At 41.1% G+C, this 19,084-nt stretch overlaps 1 protein-coding gene across 2 annotated transcripts in view; it reads right to left on the bottom strand.

Annotated features, from left to right (window-relative positions):
* Window positions 1-19,084, bottom strand: part of LOC309415234 (protein mono-ADP-ribosyltransferase PARP8-like) — a gene marked incomplete at both ends in the record, with an annotated part of 160,073 nt that overhangs the window by 85,337 nt on the left and 55,652 nt on the right. The gene's annotated exons all lie outside the window — the stretch shown is intronic.

The following is a 19,084-nucleotide window of genomic DNA, read 5'->3' on the forward strand; positions in this document are numbered from 1 at the left end:
CTGACAGTTTACAGGACAGAAGGTAGCAGCTATTTTGATGGCTTTTGAAGCGTGCAGCTAAAAAAAAAGTCATGCCCATTTTGAAAGCTTACTTTGCTCAACTGGCACATCCCTATTTCAACCTTTGTAAAAAGCCTATCAAGACTGCATTATATTCACTTCAGAGTAATATTTCACAATGTCTCTACTTATGCTTAAAAAAAAAAATGTTGCTCTTTGTACACCAGAACTAGAAAAGCCCAGTTTTCTCTGCATCTGTTTGTGGGGTTTACTCAAGGTTCAGTAGTGCTTCTGTATGTTCGTGTTAGTCTCAGCAAAGGCTCTGTACGATTTGGACTCCTTCCTCTTGTCAGCCCCCCATATTTATAACAGTCGTGGCAATCTTATTTGACACCTCTACCTCTTTGTCAAGCTGAGTTCAAATCAACTTTGAAAGAGCCACGGTCACAGTAAAGGGTAGCTTCACTACATGGATTACCTGAATCTGTTTCATGAGAAAAGGGACATAGAAACATACTGTCCCAGTCCTCCAGCTCAGCCCACATGTGCTTTCCCTACCACCCAGTGAGATGTTCACTAAATTCATTGCTGAGAGCAGGACAAGTGATGGTCTGCTCAGTTATCTAAATACGCACCAAGTCCCTTAGATTTTTTTAAGGTTAATGTGTGTCTTGATTTTGCATTGAAAACATTCAAGTCTGCAACACGCTGAAAGTTTTCTGTTGTATAATTTGTGTTCTTTCCACTTTAAAATCCTATAAATTGTATGTGTCAACCTACAAATTTAAATAATACATGATGTATGTTCATGTCTGTAGTGAGTTAAACAGACAAAGGCAGGATGGCACAGTCCTCAAATTTTTGTATGTACTATACATTGCTGAAAAACGCTTCGGTGGATCTTTCTAAATTATGTGAATACAACTCCCAGGTAGACTATAAAATAAAACCATGGATGATTTTTTTCTTTTTCTCTCTCAAGGACTTCCATTAAATGAGGTATACTTTCACAATCCAATGACTGGAAGAGGCAATCAATACGAAAAAGTAGGTGTCATACTTTCTTCCATAAGCCAATCTATTACCACACAGCTCTGTTACCTGTTTTTGCACATAATCTGTTCTAGCATAATTCATTTTATGTATTGTTTGACTAAGAAGCAAAGATGCCTGTTTCTTTGACAGCTGAAAATGTTCATATAAATTGAAGCAGAAAGTGTTTATTACAGTTGTGTCCTGGTTTCAGCCAGGATAGAGTTAATTTTCTTCACAGAAGCTAGCCTGAGGCTATGTTTTGGATTTGGGATGAGAAAATGTTGATAATGTGCTGATGTTTTGAGTTGTTGCTAAGCAGTCAAGGACAGTCCAGCTTCTCGTGCTGGCCTGCTAGCAAGAAGGCTGGGGGTGCACGGGAAGCTGGGAGGGGACACAGCCAGGACAGCTGACCCAGGCTGGCCAAAGGGATATTCCCTACCATATGACATCATGCTCAGTATATAAAGTTGAGGTGAAGAAGAAGGAAGGGGAGGGTAGACGTTGGGAGTTATGGTGTCTGCCTTCCCAAGAAACCACTACGCGTGATGCAGCCCTGCTTCCCTGGAGATGGCTGAACCCCTGCCTGCCCATGGGGAGTGGTGAATGAATTCCTTGTTTTGCTCTGCTTGGGTGTGTGGCTTTTGCTTTCCTTGTTAAACTGTCTTTATCTCAAACCATGAGTTTCCTCACTTTTGCTCTTCCGATTCTGTCACCTGTCCCACTGTGGGGGAGTGAGTGGCTGTGTGGTTTTTAGTTGCCAGCTGGGGTTAAATCACAAGCTGACAACAGATTTATCCACACAACTCGATAGCCTCAGTCAAGCCAGAATTAAATCCCATCACTGTGTAAATTCAACATTTTGTAATTTTTCTCTTTTAGTTATTTTTCAGATATTTGTAATAGGCAGCATCTGTATCTCCTCATCTTGGAGTATTTTTCCTAACGCCTGGAAAATTAATTCAATTAATTAATTTAATTAATTTAATTAATTTAAAACTAATTAATCTGTAATGGCATAAAATATCACTATTTTAAATAGGGTATTATTCCAAAAGAAGGAAATGTTATATCTCAGTGCAATCATGTGTGGAGAGTTTTGTCCTGTGGTGCAAAAAAAACCCACCAAAAAAGCCCCGAAGAAGTTAACTAAGGGCCTGTTCTTACCGAAAACTATCTTCTAGACATTGTGTTTGTAACCATGACTTCTACCTTCTACTACCAAAAGAAGTACTTCAGTCTTATTATTTTAGACTGACTGCTTGCCACACCTCTTTGCTGCCTCCAGAATTGCTGTGTATAGGTTTGTTTGACTATTGTTATATAGGATCATCTTCAAGTGTGGACTTTTATTCTAAGAAAAGAAAAATCTTTCTAGAACTCAGGAATTACTCCATGTTCAAATTTAAAAACTATCTATCTCAATCCAATTGAAAAGCTGCAGCAAAGCAGGGAAATTCCACGTACATATTAAAAAAAAAAGTTCTTCATATTGAGGACAGGAACAGGGGCTAGAGAAATTACAGAATTTCTATCAGTGAAGAAATTAAAAACTCAACTGGATAAGGCCCTCAGCAACCTAATCTAACTTTGAAGCTGGACTTAACTTTGATGTTGGTTCTTCTTTGAGTGGGGGTGGACCAGGTAGTCTGCAAAGGTCATCCCCCCACATAATTACTCTATGCTCCTATGTGCAGAAATCCTATGAAAGTGTGTTTCTCCTCTTTCTTCTTCATCATGTGGTATCTGTGACAGCAGCAGCTGTGGTGACATTAAATGGAAATTAATGAGAAAAAAATATACTGTAGCTCTTATGAGATGGAACTAAACTGAAAAGGTTCGTGAAGATGCAGGTTAGAAATAGTCTCAAATCAGATCCTGTAATGACTGCAAGCAAATTCAGAGTCTGATACAGAGCCCACTGAATCCAGTAGTGGTCTCACTACTAAGATGAGTATTACCAGAGAGGGGAAAGGAAAGATAAAAATCATATAAAGTAAAATTATTCTGTGATCCCAGTAATAAAAAGTCCCCTTACAGAAAAAATTTTGCCACCAAAATCTGATGCCACCTCCATCTTAAAAGCATTAATAGAAAATCTATCTGCCAAACCAAAATCAAATGGTAATATGTTGGAAATAATAATGGAATCTGATAAGCCTGTGCTGCCACTTCAGAGGAAAGCATTTAAAGGAGATGTGAACCAAAGATTATAAACCAAAATGCCTGAAAATGGGATATTTGCTTCCAATTAAAATAAACCATCAGTTTTTATTAGAAGCACTACTGACTCAGTTTAGGAACTGAACAAACTTAGTTTAGTCCTCGACTCAGCAGAACTATTTGTTTATTATGCTGGGTGTGTTTAACCCTTTACACTATTAGCGCCCCCCCGCCAAGGAATTTCTAATTGTCTTCTTTCTATCTAAATTCACATCTTCAGCACATGTTGGAATCTCTGTACTGCCTTCTCTTCAGTGTCCCCAGATCGGTGTACTCTGAGAAGTATTAGTGAAGTATTATGCCAGAGAAAGCTCTCGTGGGAACAGCCTCTTAGATAGGCCATTCCTCTCACATGTATTTAAACTCATATTCAGGGAGAATAAATGGATTATTTGAGCCCCCAGAGAGAGGTGGTGGTGCTTTGCTTGGGCTTGTAATCATGTTAGTTATGTGCAGGCTATGGAAGCAAAAAGCAGAAATAAAACTACTGAACAGAAAAAAACTTGGGTTTGTGTCCCAGCTCACCACTGTGATTGTCACATATGATCACACTTTGGCACATTTTTCTGCACTCAGGATAAACTTGCTTCCGAATGACACTGCACCTAATTTGTCAGAAAACAAGATATACCAGGCTAACAGAGGTCTCTTAAGAAGTTCCAGTCCTGCAAGCTACCCAAGCATTTTCCTGCTGACTTCAGTGAGGTTTAGAGCCAAGACAGAAATAGAGGACTGTGATAGCTTACAGCACCTTCAAAAAGCACAGACTTCAGTGGAGATGCAGATGTTAAACACCCTTTGGTGTTAAATCTTCTCAGAGCCAAAGCCAAAGCTGAAGCAGCTTTCTCATTTCAGTACTCAGAAATGCAACTGGAATTAATTTAGGCCTGGCCTCCACATAGAAGTACAACGTGATTATTCCAGTGAGGGATGTGATTTTTCCTTCTGGCAATGCAATTCCTCTGTACAACCCTATTGCAGTTACATTGCTATAAATACAAATTATAGCGCTTCTCCTGGTTTCAGCTAGGATGGATAGAGTTATTTTTATTCCTCATAGATGGTATAGTGCTGTGTTTTAGATTTGGGATGAAAAAATGTTGATAACGTACTGATGTTTTCAGTTGTTGCTAAGCAGTAGAGGACTGTCCAGCTTCTCATGCTCTGGCCTGCCAGTGAGCAGGCTGGGGGTGCACGAGAAGCTGGGAGGGGACACAGCCAGGACAGCTGACCCAGGCTGGCCAAAGGGATATTCCATACCATACGACATCATGCTCAGTATATAAGCTGGGGGAAGAAAGAAGCGGGGAGGGGATGACATTCAGAGTTATGGCGTTTGTCTTCCCAGGTAACCATTATGCGTCATGGAGCTCTGCTTTCCTGGAGATGGCTGAACACCTGCCTGCCCATGGGGAGTGGTGAATGAATTCCTGGTTTTGCTTTGCTTGTGTGCACGGCTTTTGCTTTGCCTATTAAACTGTCTTTACCTCAACCCACAAGTTCTCACTTTTACACTCTGATTCTCTCCCCCATCCCACCAGGGGGGAGTGAGTGAGCAGCTATGTGGTGCTTCATTGCTGGCTGGAGTTAAACTATGACAGCACTATAATTTATTTCCATTCCCATAAACACATTCTAACCAGTCAACCATTGTCCTTGCTCGTTCAGTTACATTGCTTTAGCTATAATGTCCTGGTTTCAGCCAGGATAGAGTTAGTCTTCTTCACAGAAGAATCTGTGAATGTGGCTGTGGATAAATCCATGTTGCAGCAGGTACACCTTGAAGCATCAGTGGCTGTGCATGAGGTCATGCTGGAGCACCTCAAAGTGTGTGGCCATGGAGAAGCCCTCAACGGTGCAGGTGCATTCCTGGCGGGACTGGAACTATGGGTAAGGCCACGCTGGAGCAGATTTACTCCTGAAGGGACTGTGGCTTTGGATGAGGCCATGCTGGAGCAGGTAGTTCTCTGGAGGCATTGTGGCCCATGGAGGAGGAGGCCATTTTGGAGCAGGTGCACCTCGAAGTGACTGTGACTGTGGATAAGTCTATGCCGCAGCAGGTATACCCCGGAGAGACTGTGGCTCATGGAAGGGACTGCAGTCTGTGGATAAGTCCAAGCCAGAGCAGGGGCAAAGGGAGGAGTTCATTGCAATGTTAAACCCTATGGTCCAGTCCAAAGGGCCCAGGGGTGGAGATTGTAGTGGAAATACCTTTAAATTGTTGTAACCCATGATTTGAGTTGCATGTTATAGGAACTACTATAGCAGGAACCACCTGAGCCAATGGAGGACAAGCCTTACGAGAAGCAGTGCAAGTGCAGCAGTGACCTGACCTGAGCTGGCTTTGGTGCCCAGTAACTCCACACAACACACCACCTGTCCTGTCCTGAGTGACCACCATAAGAGATGGAACCCAAAGTCATGGACTAAATTAACTCAATGGACATTTCATGGACATTTCACGGACATTTTACAGAGATGGTCTATGGACTAAGGGAATGATAATCTGTGTATTATGTCAAAGGATGGGAAGGGGAGTGGTGGTCAATGAGATAAGGTGAAAAGAAAAGAAAAAAGAAAAGAAAAAGAAAATTAACTCTATCCTGGCTGAAACCAGGACATACATGAACACAGTTAAACTCTTGGATGTGAACAAAGCCTCAATAATCTTGTTATTTGTTTTATTCAGCTTAGACCCTCTGCAGAAAACATCCTACAATACATATATTTCTCAACCCTTAAGCTCAGAACAAGCTTCATACTAGAAATGGCCTTGTAAAATTTTTGTTATTTAACAAATAATAAAGCACCATATGAGAAACCAATGAGGGTTGACATGTTTCACTGCTTATGAGTTTCTAATGTAAACTTTGTATTGCTTGAAATAATAATAACATGTAGAGCCGCAGCCTTGGCATCATGTGGTAGGTTGACACTGACTGGCTGCCAGGTGCCCTCCAAGCCGCTCTATCACTCCTCTTCTCAGCTGGACTGGGGAGAGAAAGTATAACAAAAAACTTGTGGGTCGAGATAAGGACAGGGAGAGATCATTCACCAATTACCGTCACAGGCAAAACAGACTCGACTTGGGGAAATTAATTTAATTTATTATCAATCAAATCAGAGTAGGATAATGAGAAATAAAAACAAATCTTAAAACACCTTCCCCCCACCCCTCTTTTCTTCCTGTGCTCAAATTCACTCCCAATTTTTTCTACATTCTCCCCCCGAGCGGCGGCAGGGAGACAGGGAATGGGGGTTGTGGTTAGTTCAAAACACTTTGTTTCTGCTGCTCCTTCCTCCTCACACTCTTCCCTGGCTCCAACGTGGGGCCCCACCCATGGGAGACAGTCCTCCACAAACTTCTCCAACGTGACTCTTTCCCGCAGGCTGCAGTTCTTCATGAACTGCTCCAGCCTGGGTCTCTTCCATGGGGTGCAGTCCTTCAGGAACAGGCTGCTCCAGCGTGGATCCCCCATGGGGGTCACAAGTACTGCCAGCAAACCTGCTCCAGCGTGGGCTCCTCTCTCCACTGGTCCTGCCAGGAGCTTCCTCCAGCGCAGGTTTCCCACGGGGTCACGGCCTCCTTCGGGCATCCACCTGCTCCAGCGTGGGGTCTTCCACGGGCTGCAGGTGGATATCTGCTCCACCATTAACCTCCATGGGCTGCAGGGGCACAGCCTGCCTCACCATGGTCTTCTCCACTGCAGGGGAATCTCTGCTCCGGCGCATGGAGCACCTCCTCCCCCTCCTTCTTCACTGACCTTGGTGTCCGCAGAGTTGTTTCTTTCACATATTCTCACTCCTCTCCCAGCTGCTCTTGTGCAGCAGATTTTTACCTCTTCTTAAATATGTTGTCCCAGAGGCGCTACCACTGTTGCTTATTGGCTCCGCTTTGGCCAGCGGTGGGTCCGTCTTGGAGCTGGCTGGCATTGGCTCTTTCGGACATAGGGGAAGCTTCTAGCAGCTTCTCACAGAAGCCCCCCCTGTAGCCCCCCCACTACCATAACCTTGCCACTCATACCCAATACACTTAGTAACAATTCTATTCACAGGGCATTTCTTGCAAGCTCTTTCTAATGTGTTTTAACATTTGTTCTTTCTTCAGAGAGATTATCCTGCAACAGTCTATCCTCCTTTGAGAACTAATTCATAAACTAGATCGGGGTCCAAAATATAATTGCTATTTTTCAGATGAATCTGTCCCATCTTGATACAGAACAAGCAGATTCACCTGCATTTAACATTGCTATAATTTCTCAAAGCTAGTTAAAAAGGAGTACAGAGTCCAAACTGATCATACTACCAGGCAAAATATTACCCCAAAATTTAAGCTCTTAGGCAAAGAAAAAAAAACATGAAAACTTTTCATAGTGTAACCCCAGTCAGCAACTAAGCACCACGCAGCCGCTCCCTCACTCCCCCACAGTGGGCTGGGGGAGACAATTGGAAGAGTAAAAGTGAGGAAAGTCATGGTTTGAGATAAAGACTGTTAACTGTCTTTAAACTTATATAACTTTATAACATAACTCTCAATGTCCACCCTCCCCTTCCTTCTTCTTCGCCCCAGCTTTATATACTGAGCATGATGTTATATGGTATGGCATATCCCTTTGGCCATCCTGGGTCAGCTGTCCTGGCTGTGTCCCCTCGCAGCTTCCCATGCACCTCCAGCCTTCTCACTGGCAGGCCAGCATGAAAAGCTGGACAGTCCTTGACTGCTTAGCAACAACTCAAAACATCAGCACCTTATCAACATTTTCTCATCCCAGATTCAAAACTTAGTCTCATATTATCATCTATGAAGAAAATTAACTCTATCCCAGCTGAAACCAGGAGAAAACTGAAAAAGGCAGCAAAGGAACGGTTACTGCAAAAACACATGTTCATAAAAAGGAAAAGTACCAGCTTCATCTCTTTATATCAATTTGTAAGACTGTTTCCTGTGCCGTGAACTGCAGTTTTTACCCATCACAGTATAAACCTCGGAATCTGACATGCATCCTGAAGCCACAACAGTGACGCTGGAGCTAGATGCATGACGTATCTTCTCATCAAATTCACGTTATCTCAACTCTATGCTACCTGTAGTTTCTCTCTCGAAAAGAAATACTTTAAGTTGAATATCCAGCTGTTTTGCATAGCAGCAACAGCATGAAGCATCTGGAGCAAATCTAAGATTTATGCCTATGGAATGGTTATGACAATTCAACCAGCTCTGTCCCATAGCAACAGCTCACTTACTTACTGCCTTATTAAGTGTGGAAATTGTGATCCAGTTTCTATTCCAGTTTTAGCTGTCTCTACTAGAGCCAGAGCTCCATGTGCTAATGTTGTAGCTCACAAACTTGCTGAAGAAAGGAAACAAGATTTTTTGTCATGTCGAAACTTATGATAGTCTAATGCCAATCTATAACAAGATATATGAAGAGAGTAAATGAGACTTTCTTAATGCATCTGGAGCTACAGAATTCAGAAGAGATTATTTTTTGTTTACAATATCCAAAATCCTAGATCTAGCTCATCAATGAAGTAATGCAAGAAGTTAATAGGATGCACAAAGCTCTATACCTGAAGAAAAATACTAAGACTAGGCAAAGCATGCTATGGACGAATATGTAAGATTAAATGCTACTGTTATAAGGCAACCAAGAGTTAATCTGTATATGCATAAATGTGGATATAGCTGAGGTATATTCTTTGCTGGGAACAAGCTAGGCATCCTTGAGTTAGTCAGGACTGAGTAATGAAGGCATTTCTAATCTCAATTTTGCCTCAAATTTGTCCTTCAAGGCAGGAACATCCCAAAGCATGAGTGAACTAACTGTGTGGTTAATTAGTATGTTTAGAATAGTCAGCCAAAAGCATGATTAAAACTGAACCTTGAGTGAACTATCCTAATTAACATATAATTGGCATAACAGAAACCTGCCCCTGGGTGGGGAAAACCCCCTACTCACAAAAGCCCCTTCCTCACTGAGCATGTGCAGTAAAAAAGGACACAGTTGACAGCTGGCTGAACATGAGCCAGCAGTGTGCCCAGGTGTCCAAGGCGGCCAACAGCGTCCTGGCCTGTATCAGAAATAGTGTGGCCAGCAGGAGTAGGGAAGTGATCGTGCCCCTGTACTCGGCACTGGTGAGGCTGCACCTTGAATACTGTGTTTGGTTTTGGGCCCCTCACTACAAGAAGCATGCTGAGGTGCTGGAGCGTGTCCAGAGAAGGGCAACGAAGCTGGTGAGGGGTCTGGAGCACAAGTCTTATGAGGAGCATTTGAGGGAACTAGGATTGTTTAGTCTGGAGAAGAGGAGGCTGAGGGGAGACCTCATCGCTTCCGACAACTACGTGAAAGGGGGTTGTAATGAGGTGGGTGTTGATCTCTTCTCCCAAGTAACTAGTGATAGGATGAGAGGAAATGGCCTCAAGTTGCACCAGGGGAGGTTTAGATTGGATATTAGGAAAAGTTTCTTTAGTGAGAGAATGGTCAAACATTGGAACAGGCTGCCCAGGGAGGTGGTGGAGTCACCATCACTGGAGGTGTTCAAAAAACGTGCAGACGTGGCACTTCATGTTATGATTTAGTGGGCATGGTGGTGTTGGGTTGATGGTTGGACTTGATGATCTTAAAGGTCTTTTCCAACCTTAATGATTCTATGATTCTATTCTATGACTTTAAGTGAAGGTGAGGCTTCCAAGAACCAATGGGAACAAGGGTAACTGAGCCAACTTTTTAAATACTGATAACTGTTGCTCGAAGTGTATGTATATTTTCCGTCTGTTAACTGGGGTGTGCTAGCTTTGTGGGCCCACTACCTAGCACCCAACTCTGCGCAGATTTGGAATAAACCGATATCTTGTCTCTGTGTGTGAAATTGTCTTATTGCACACCGGGTAATGAATCCACCTTTTACGGACAACAGTTTTTGGCAGCCCAGATGGGACCACCGTAAGGCCTTGCCTGGATCAACTTGCTGCGACCGGCAGGGAGCTGTGGACCGATTAGAATGCAGCATGCACCGACCTCTTGTTCCAGGACTCTATCGGGCCATCTCCCCTGCTGGAGCGGTAAGTGACACAAAGGTGCAATGCTTAAATCGAGATATCGATTAGTAGGATAGCAAGGAAAGAAAAGAGGATTCGGTTTATTAGTATTGGTATTGGATAACTTTGATAAAAGAGCCAGCATTTGGTATTGGTATTTGGTTTGGTAGAACTGATCATAACATACACGTAGATGCCTGGGTGCTGAGTGTATGAGATCCTAAGTAAAGGACTTTAACAATAATATGGGGACTGGTCTTTCCTCTGAAGTATCTCCTTGCTCTCCTTTAGGATGCATCCTTAAATATTGTGGGAGGTTTGGTGGGGATCCCTTAACAAAGGAAAAATTGAAACGCTATTGCATGCAATGGTGGCCAGTGTATAAATTGGAAGATGGGGAAAAATGGCCAGCTATGGGAACTCTGGGATATAACACTGTATTGCAGTTGATGCTATTTTGTCGCCGAACAGGAAAATGGGATGAGGTCCCATATGTAGATTTGTTTTTCACATTACGAAATGACTGTGATGTTAGAAAAAAATGTAAATTAATGGAAACTGATTCAGGAGCTATAATGTTGTTGTCGGAAAATGAGAAAACCAAGAATGAAAAGAGGTGTTGTTCTGCATGTAGCCTTGGGAAAAAAAATGCTTAAAACAGAATAATGAGGAGGAGGATATGCAGTTGTTGGTGGCTGGTGCTGTGGACAGAAGGTGGGACGATGATGTTTCAAATGCTAGTGAGGAAGTAGGAAATGGTCAAACGATGGGATCGGAGGGATTTAGTCCGAATGCAGGAAGAACTAGGTCTCAGCAAGCCCCTGTTGTCCAGGCACCACTGAGGCAGGCTGTAGGGCCCATGGAAGCGCCTGTCTGGGTGCAGGTTCCTTTTTCTTCTTCAGATCTAATGAACTGGAAGGAGTTGGCTGGGTGTTATAGGGAAAATCCAGAAAAAGTTTATAGAACTATGCAAATGATAATTTTAAATCATAATCCTGATTGTAAAAATATGCAAGTTCTATTAAATATGTTGTTACTTCCTGAAGAAAAGTGGCTGATTTTAGAGAAAGCAAATGAGGAAAATAGAAGGGTAAATGCGAGGGAAGGTCCAGAAAGATTTCTGCCCGAAGAAGAACCAAGGTGGGATCCCAACACAGAGGGAGGGCATTTGATGACCACACAATACCAGCAATTGATATTATATGGAATAAAACATGGAGTACCGAGACCTAAAAATATTTTGAAATTATATCAAGTAACTCAGGGCCTGACTGAAGATCCATCAGCTTTCTATGAGAGATTATGCGAAACTGCTAGGAAATGGACTGATTTGAATCCAGAAGTAGAAGAGAACAAAACTATGTTCAATATGTTATTTATCAGACAATCGGCCCCTGATATCCGAAAGAAATTACAGAAGGTTGATGGAGTTTCAGGAATGTCCATTTCCCAATTAATTGAAATATCATACAAGGTGTATAATAATAGGGAGGAAGTGGAAAAAGAAAGCAAGCAAAGGGACGAGCAGAAGAATAGTAAGCTGCAAGCAAGCTTTTTGGCAGCAGCTATAGTCCAAGTGACCAATCAGAGAGGAAGAGGTCGTGCAGTGAGCTATAGGGGAAGGGGTTGTGGGGCGAGTTGCAGAGAAAGGGGTCGTGGAAGGGGATTTAGTCCCCAACCCACAACAATGATCAATGGACCCCTAGGATCAAATCAACGTGCATATTGCCGGCAAGAGGGACACTGGAAGAGGGAGTGCCCTAAGTTGAACTGGCAGAATGGCTCCATGCCAGTGCAGGTGCTGGAAGCGGATCTGTTAATGATGGGAGTGAAAGATTCTGATTGACGGGGACTGGGGGTAAATATGCCAATCTCCCCAGCCAAACCCCTGGTTCCAGTAGAGCTGGGGAATGAAGTTATTAATTTTTTAGTGGATACTGGAGCTACGTACTCTGTTTTGAATTGTTGTAAGGGTTCTGTAAGTAAATTTTCTATGCCAGTGATTGGAGCCACAGGAAAGCGAGAAGTAAGGCCTTTTTTTCAACCAATTAAATGTGAAGTAGGAGATAAAGTTTTAACTCATGAAGTTTTGTATATGCCAGAGTGCCCCTTACCTCTCATGGGATGGGATTTACTGAGTAAATTAGGAGCACAAATAACTTTTGATAAGAATAGGATTCGCATACATATCCCAGAAGATAATGCTTGGCAGGCGCAAGTTTATCTGTTACTTTCAAAAGAAAAAGAAGAACTAAAAGAACAAATACCAGCAGAAATTATGGATGCAGTAGTCCCCTTTGTGTGGGCATCAGAGAAACTGGGGAGAGATAAATCTGCTGAACCAGTAAAGGTAGAGTTAAAACCAGGAGCAAAATCGGTAAGACAAAAACAATACCCCATGAAGTTAGAGGCTCGGATTGGATTAAAACCGATAATCAAGAATTTTCTCGAGTATGGACTTGTTGTGAGAGTGCCAATCAGAATACAATATTCTGATTTTATCAGTAAAAAAGCCCCGCTTGCAGGAATACTGTTTGGTCCAGGATTTGCAGGCCATCAATCAAATTGTAGTTAATGTGCATCCTGTGGTGCCAAATCCATATATATACCTTGCTGACCACAATGAATGATTCTAACGATAATACAGGAAGCCCAAAAATTTACTTTAGAAAAAAAAATGCCACATGCTGTTGTATCTGTTTTGAAACAAAAGGGTCACCACTGGTTATCCCCAAGCCAGATGTTACAATATCAGACTATATTACTTGAACAGGATGATGTGATATTAAAAATGTCTAGTGTTTTGAATCCTGCATCCTTGCTACCTGTTAACGGAGAAGAAGAATTAACACATAATTGCTTGCAGACTATTGAGCAGGTATATTCTAGTCGAATGGACTTGAAAGATACCCCCCTGGAAGATCCTGATGGGGATAAAGGAGAACGAAGAGCTGGATACGCTGTCGTGACTTTGGAAGAAGAATTAGGAGCAAAACCCTTACCAGCTAATACATCAGCTCAAAAAGCAGAACTGATCTCTTTAATATGAGCCCTGGAATTATCAAATGAAAAGCAGGTTAACATATATACAGATTCAAAATATGCTTTTGGGGTAGTGCATGCCCATGGAGCAATTTAGAGAGAAAGAGGACTATTACCCTCACAGGGAAGTCCTATAAAATATAGATCTGAAATTATGAGATTGTTGGAAGAGGTCAATAAACCTAAAGAGGTAGCAATAATGCACTGTAAGGCCCATCAATCAGGATACACCAATGTTGTCAGAGGAAACACGAAGGCTGATGAGGCTGCAAAAAGGGCAGCATCATCGATATGGATAGAAGCATTGGTTCCAGAGAAATCACTGAATGTAGAAATCCCTGAATACGGCCAAAAGGAGAACAGGTTAGCTGAGCTGCTAAAATGTACCAAAACTGAGGAAGGATGGTGGATCACCCCCCAAGGACAATGCATAGTTACCCCTTCAGTAATGAAGATATTGATGGAGAGAACTCATAAGAGCACTCATATGGGAGTTGATGCTCTGATTGAAGCAGTAGAGAGATATGCAATTGGGGTAAACATGGTACTAATTGCTAAGAGTGTTGTACAAAGGTGTGAAATTTGTCTTAGAAATAATCCTAAAATCCAAAAGAAACCCCCTCCAGGAGAGGTAAGAAAAGGTATAGTACCTGGGGAATACTGGAAAATTGATTTTTCTGAATTACCAAAGTGTAATGGATATAAATATCTATTGGTGTTAGTGGACACTTTTTCAGGATGGCCTGAAGCTTTCCCATGTTGAACCAACAGGGCATGGGAGGTGGTTAGGATATTGTTAAAGGAAATAATCCCAAGATTTGGGATACCAGAAGGGCCCTCCTTGAATCGAGGACCCCACTTTGTTGCAGAAGTAGTGCGGGATATATCCAAGTTCTTACAAATAAGATGGGATCTGCACACAGCATGGTGACCACAGTCGAGTGGTCAAGTAGAGAGAATGAATCAGACACTGAAAAGACAGATAGGGAAGCTTTGTCAGGAAACACATCTGAAATGGGTAGAATTATTACCCTTGGCACTGATGAGAATTTAGATAAATCCTAGAGTTAAGGAAGGAGTTAGCCCTTTTGAGATTTTGTATGGAAGACCTTATATGGTAAATCTAACTGGAAAGGCAGATCTAATGCATGTGATGAGTAATCAAATATTAACAGAATACCTCTTGTCTTTCTTTGGCAAGGGTCCCTTCCTCCCTCCACAGGTACGTGCAATTGAGAGCCACCATACCTTTGGATGTACCAGTACATACCTTCAACCCAGGGGACTTTGTGTATCTCCGAACTTGGAAGGATGAGCCTTTGACAGAAAGGTGGAAAGGACCATACTTGGTACTCCTGATGACAAACACAGCAATAAAGGTGAAAGGAGTGGACTCTTGAATACATTATATGAGAGTCAAGAAGGCCCTGCAACAAGAGAGAACTTCTACTGAATTAGGACCCTTGAAGTTGAAATTTCAGTGGACTTAAGGACTCTTGGGAAAATAAGTGTTGAAGCAGATTGTAAATAAGAATATAAGGATTGATGGTTCTATGTTAGGCTTACTGTAACAATATAGTCTTGTGTTGAGATGTATACTTTCTACGTGTGAGAAATGAAAGTACTAAGGGGGGTGATATTCCTCTGTTACCTCTGGATAGTAAAGAAAGCTGTAGGACAGGATCGGGAACCAGGAACTCCCTGGAACCAAAATTTGTTTCATAAAGTAGTCCAAAACAGTCCATGTAGCAAATAAATCTGATTATTGGGTATGTACCCACCTCCCCGAACATGCTGATCAGGGTATTCCTTTAGCTGGAGTGCCTATTCCAGCTAACATATCTTGGAGGAATTTATGGACAGGAATTTCACTGCGGATGAAGGGAATAACCAGCAAGAGTGGGATGTGAAAACTCCTAGTGGCACTCAAAGACATTGTAAATGTGTTCAAAGATGTTTTCCCCCAAAAGGGACAGGAAGGTTTGATTGTCTGACTAATACTATTGAAGTGGGAAACTATCCAAATTGTCATAAGATTGATAACTGGGGAGGAAATTACCAGAAATCCTGGCCAGTGCCAGCAGGAAAAGGTTGGTATTGGTTATGTGGAAATAAAGCAAGGAAAGTATTACCACCGAATTGGAAGGGAATATGCGCTCTAGGAGCTGTCCTACCAAATATCACAATTGTTAATCGGATAAATGAAGAGCCTTCTTGGCTACGAACATATGTTAGGTGACAGAAATGGGGCAATCCCCTAATTGAAAGACCTACTGGATTTCACTCCTTTGCTAGATGGTTTCTCCCATGGTTAGGAGTTAGTCAATCAGAAAAAGCTATAGCAAACATATCCGCAGCTCTGGAGGTAATAAAAAATCAAATGATGTATGCTATACATCCATTACAAGAGGAAGTTTCACAGGCAGGAAAGATAGTCCTTCAAAATAGGATGGCATTGGATATGCTATTATCATTGAAGGGGGGAGTTGTACAGTAATTAACACTAGTTGTGTTTATGTAGATCAAAGTGGGAGGATTTCCACAGATTTGGAAAAAATTTGGAAACAAACTACATGAAATACAGAAGGATGATACTTTTTATGGATTTGAAGAAGTTTTCCACTGGCTGACTTCCTGGTTCCCTAACCCGAAGTTATGGGTTAAGAAAATCATAGTGGTAGTGATTATAGCTATTTTGATTTTAGTCTGCTTATATGTCATGCTACAGTGCATATCCAAGTGCTGTGTTGTGTTAGTAAATAAGACTTCGGAGATGATGAAACTAATTTAACTTTATTAGTTAGACAAATCTCAAAGGGGGGAATTGTTATAAGGCAACCAAGGCATTTTCAGAAATACACATAAAACTATGGCAGCATTCTGAATTTTCTAATTAGGTAAATTATTTAATCAACTATTGCTACTATACACTTCAAAATGTCTTTAGTAAAAAATATAGGAGACTTTAAAAAAGTATTTGTAAATATACATTTATAATAATATAATGCACATTTTTAATGTATTGCAAATCACATTCATGAGTGAAGTAAATACTATTAGCAAATACAAGTGTAAATATCAGCAAGTACTGCATTCCATTCATTCATGGTACCTTTACAATACAGTCCCAGTAATGTGACAAAAATATAAATGGAACTGAAAAAAGTCCCACTTGTGTAAAACACTAACCACAAAGTGATGTGCATCTCCAAACAGATAGACAGATGAACAGTACTTAGAATCACGTGACTTAGAAATATGGAAGATAGCACATGACATGACATGGTTCTGAAAATAAAAGTTTGCATAAGGCTTTTTAAAATACAAATAAATATACAGGCTTTTTGCTCTTTCACACAGTGAAATAACTATTGAAGCAGACTGTGCTTTTTTTAAACAGTGAAATATAAACTGAGGTAATTACATAAAATAGCAATTACTGAAAATCAGTCTTCTTATCTTCTGGAAATGAGAATTAGAAGTCTCCACAAATAAGACAAAAAGGAGGTGGACCTAGGTTTTCATGCACATATTAGCACAGCTATGGAAAAAGTGACTGTTAATCAAGGGCAGCAAGAATATTCTCACTATATTAAAATTTAGTTTCTTTTCTGTTACAGATTTTAGAACTTGAATTAAATCCTACTGAAGTCCAAGGGAGTCTTTAGCACTTGACAAAGAAGGTTACAGACAAGTTGCACAGAAGATACAAGACTTCTGGCCCCTGCCACACTACTGGTATTTCTAAAAACAAGTACTTAATCGCTTTGCTAAAAGTATCAAGACGTATTCCAAAAGGTTCAAATTTTGGTCAGCACTTTTTTTTTTTTTTAATATTTGCAGCTTGCTATACAACTGGCCTGTGAACCATTTCATATCCATGCTATTTTCTGGATTCCTGATTAAAACAAAGTTCATGGATTTCTAAACAGCTTTTTAAGTACCCTTTAAAATGTTTTGAATGTGCATGTCTGCATCTCAGCAATTTGTTTTCAAATATATAGGCCACCTTAAATCTCTTTCTGAAACACATTAGTTCAACGAGTTTCTGTATCCCCTGTGATCCAGTAACTGATGACCCAGCGTCACAGCTATTTTTTGCTGCTAGATAGAGCCAGGTGCTTGCAAAGAACTGAAATTTGTCTTTCTTCCTTTCACTATACATCAAAACTCCCCATGGTGCACCTGCAATTGTACAGAAAATAACAAGTGACTCTGAGTAATCTTCTCCTCTGGATGTTGGAGAATGCATGTGTGTGATGACATATGAAAAGTCCCAGGCAAATCTATTGGTGACAAATGAGAACTATTCCAGAGATGAGCAGTGTCAATATGTCAAAAATGGCACTGCTTTTATTTCTTGACATAACCTGGAGGAACAGAGGTGCTGAGTCAAAGTTGTTATATGTTTGCATTTGTCACTAAGAATAATTGTGCTACTGGTCCTTTCACACAAAGTGCATCTGAATCAAATGGTGAACATTATTCATAAAGCCCTGATTGATTTAGCATGTTATTCAAATAAAGGGGATACAGAAGACTGCAACTCAACCATTTCCCTTTTGCAAAGCTTCCAGTGAAAAAAGCATGACAACTTCTAGTAAATGCACAGAAGTCTACAGAATTAATCATCACTCCAACAAACACGAGGGCACTCCTAAAAATAAAAATAGCACTTATGAAAATAGCAAATCAAAGACACTTGGGGAGGGAAAAATGTGTGCTGTGTGTCATTCATTTTGTATACAGAGTTACACTAAAATATGTCTACGTGTGCAAAGCCAGGTTGTCCACAATCAGACTATACCAGAATCAGACCATACCAGAATCAGACCATTTCATCCAGAACTACAAAAGCAGCCTCTTCTTGCAGTCACCCTGTCTGACCAGGTCCAGCTCCCTCCTGTTGACAGATTCTCTTTAAACCTCTCTTCTGTGTTCTTCCTTCTCTCCACTGATCCCACTGGTTTGAATTCTCCCTCCAGCCTCCCCATTAGCTCTTCATTCAATTTCAGTCTTCTCCAGGACACAGAGCGCAAAGCAAACTCGGGACAGTAAAGTCTTAACCCAGCTCAGCTGCAGCCAGAGCAGCATATATGATCATAGCCTTTAGGCACCTTATTTCCAGGGTTGGGCCCATCATCTTCCACTACATGTTTTCTACAGTTTTGGGTTTTGTTTTGGTTTGGTTTGATTTTGGGGTTTTGTTTTGGGATTTTGTTTTGTTTGTTCTTTTTAAGGAAAACAATTTTTCCTCTCTTCAGTTTCTTTCTTTTCCTTTTGGAGCACTGCTGTCAGAAGCAACCATGATATGCTCTTTTTGGAGCCAGTTAAGAGCTATCTTAAAGCCATGAAGTTTTGGTCCATATTGTTCCTATTGGAAGGCTGTTCTGAGGCTCTTGTGACTGTAATTCTAGTAACTCAGTTTTCAATTCAGATCGATTGAACAGAAACTCCTTGTCCAGCCCCTGTATGAAGCCTCTGTGTTGATATCTTTCAAAATAAAAATAAAAGGACACAAAAAGAAACAACCATGATCCCAAGGCAGAGACATAACGCAAATTACAAACTGAACAGTTGTAGTTTAACAATGATCCAAGCAACAGAAGAGAGTATCATGATAGGAAGTTTTACTCGATCATTTTAGCAGATCATTCCAGCATTTTACAAATCATTAAAAACATAAATAAAGCTCATATAAATCTCTGGAGACATTTACTGTTTAACTTCATTGTGCCCCTATGTCAT

Source organism: Phaethon aethereus (assembly GCF_964289735.1).
Source record: "Phaethon aethereus genome assembly, chromosome: W".
Taxonomy (NCBI): Eukaryota; Metazoa; Chordata; class Aves; order Phaethontiformes; family Phaethontidae; genus Phaethon; species Phaethon aethereus.